Below are 3139 nucleotides of genomic sequence, written 5' to 3'. Positions count from 1 at the left end.
GTAACCTAATTACATGGGTTATTAAGTGGTCTGTGGGCATTTATTGTGACGTCAAAGCAATGCTTAATGTAACTTGGTAAGCACAACAGACACATGCGCCAAAGACGAATACTTACCATATTCGCCGGGATAATATTGCTTAAATAAAGATTACTTGAATGATTCTAAAAAATTACCAATCTAATTGACTTTTGGTTACCTATTCCAACACCTAAAGAGTCACACAAATTACTAAGAAAGTCGTAGAATTAATTTGGAATTAATTCTAGAAGAAACGAAATAATTTAATTGGATTAGATTAATTTATGGAGAATTAATGACTGGATCATTTAATGAAAAAGTCTATCTGATAGATGACTCAAGATTTAATTAATTGAATCAATTTAATTTTGACTTAGCAAAATTAATTAAATTAATTTAATTTGGATTGGTTTGATTGATTAATTGTATTAAATAATTAGTGAAGTTGGACTTATTTCTATTTAGTTGGATCAAATAAATCGATGGGCTTATTGGGTTTTAAATTACTTGGATTAATTTAAATGCCTATTAGACCTTTAGTGGGTGATTGATTTAATTAATAGTTAAATCAAACAAATCCGGTCCATCCTTTTAGTGACCCTAGTTGCCATTTAGTAAGACTAAATCAAGAAGGAGTTGAGACTAGAGAAGATTGAGGCCGAGTGGGGCTAGAACATAGCTAATGCACAAGTGTGTATTAGTTAAGTTGTTAGTATTATTTTGAAGATAATCCTAATTTTTAAAAATAAATTTTTGTATCATAACAACTCTCTCTCTCCAAAATCAAGCTCTCTCTTTTTCTTTCCAAGAAATCGAGATTCCCCTTCTCTCTATCTCCATCTCTTGCTCTTTTAGGACTAGGTTCAATTCAAGAACAAAACAAGATCCGAGTATACTAATTAACAATGTTAATTCGGATTTGTTTCCTAGCGAATTTTGTCCTACCAAGTAGTAGGGCTTGATTTTCATTTCTAGTGTGGTGTGGACGAATTAGATGAGTCCTACATTGGTCTCTCGCGTAAACAAGATTCTGGAGAGAAAAAAAAAACAAGGAGAAGAATGCATCTAACATATCAAAATAAGAAAATGAAATGTATAAATCCGTGGTTAGATTTCTATACGTTTTTTATTTTTCATAGCTACCAAAATATAGTATATGCATGATTCTATATTTCTATTTATTTTTTTTAAATACTGAATGCCCGAAAAAATCAAAGGGTACACCCCTTTGATTTGATTTGAACAAAACCATGCATATATAATTTTTTGGTGGCTATAACAAATAAAAAAGTACAAAAATCTAACCATAGATATATACCATTTGTTTTGTTATTCTGATCCACTACGTGCATTGTTCCTTTTTCTCCAAAATCTTGTTCACTCCAGAGACCAATGTAGGAGTCCTCTTATTCGTCAACGCCACGCTAGGAATGAAAATCAAGCCCTACTGCTAGGTAGAACAAGATTTGTGTATTAGGATATTGTTTTGTCCTTGACTTGAACTTAGTCCAAGAAGAACAAGAGATGGAGAATAGGGAAAAGGGAAAACTCGATTTCTTGGAGTGGAAAAGAGAGGGCATGATTTTTGAGAGAGGGAGTTGTTATGATATGATAATCTAATTTCTAAAACTAGGATTATTTTTAAGATAATACTACCAACTTAATTGATACACACTTGTGCACTAGCTACGTTGTTGGCCCAGTGGGGCTCTCCTAGAGACCCCACTCGGACTCAATCTCCTGCTCCCTAACTTGGTCTTAGTGGTTGGAGGCTAAGGTTACTAAAAGGATGTACCGAGTTTGTTTAATTTAACCATTAAATTAAATCAAGCCCAACAAAGATATATTGGGTATTTAAGTTAATCCAATGAATCTAAAACTCAATAGAAGCCTATCAATTTATTTAATCAAACTAAATTAGCATAAGCTTAACTTCACTAATTAGTTGATTCAATTAATGAATTAAATTAATATAATTGACTTAATTGTCCTACGTTCAAATTTAATTAATCTAATTAATTATATCTTGATTCATCTATCAAATGAACGTTCTCATTAAATGATCTATTGAATACATCCATATTCGATAGAATTGTGTAGTCTCCCAAAGTTCTAGTTAGGAGGATTCCTCTTGAATAAACCTAATCTGATACAGTGTTTGTAGTCTCCCAAGTTTATGTGGCATCAGGACTCCTCTTGTACACACTTATAAATAGGGTACTTCTATGGATCCAAGAGAACACAATTCATACTCTGTATATTCTCCCAAATACTCTCTCTGTTCTCTCTTGGAGTATCACCAAAGTCTCCAAGGGTCTAAAGAATGTGAATTGGGTGGATAGATCTGGTAGCAATCTATTAGGGCGAGAAGAGGGTGTTTGTCAAAAGGTGTGGAAAAGTATGTGCTTGTAGATCCAAAAGATTGTTTGGAAGCTTATAGATAAGTTGGAAAGGTTTCGAAATTCTTTGATCATTCCGTTGTAGGTTTTTTAAACCAAACTACTGAAGTAATCACCGAAAGTCTTTAACATGCAATATGTAGTAATTATGTGTACCTATGTGCATTATGTCTAACAGTGGTATCAGAGCCGTTAAGGCTTGTACTTACTTTACAAGAACAAGCATGTATGTATTTAATTTTATGTTATAATTATTTTAATATTTGATGGGCATGAAATTAAATATGAATGACGTAGTCTTTTGATGAAAATTAGGTATTTTCGAAAATTGTATTCCATTTGTTTATTTCAATCGGAAATCTAATTTACATGAAATCATATTTTTTCAAAAAACTTTTCTACCATAAAAAGAACTTAATATAAAGATCACATGGTTAAAATTTGGTGGAAAATGGTTGGATGGTTTTTGAGGAAAATTAAGCCCTAATTTGGAATTAGTTATCTTTTGCACAGAAAATAGGACCTAGATTTATTGTTTTTTTATCTGTATATCTTTTATGCTATATTGTTGAGCATGAAAGAGGTTCAAAACAATGTTTGATTCATCGAAAACGGATTTAAAATGCATAAACTATGATTTTTTTTAAGTTTTTACGAGAAATAAATAAATCGTCGAAAAAACAACTACGTTGACTGCATGCAGCCAACAAACAGTCTGC

This window comes from Sesamum indicum, linkage group LG11 (assembly GCF_026168435.1).
Source record: "Sesamum indicum cultivar Baizhima isolate 11 linkage group LG11, ASM2616843v1, whole genome shotgun sequence".
NCBI classification, from domain to species: domain Eukaryota; kingdom Viridiplantae; phylum Streptophyta; class Magnoliopsida; order Lamiales; family Pedaliaceae; genus Sesamum; species Sesamum indicum.
Note: the sequence above shows the minus strand (reverse complement) of the source record.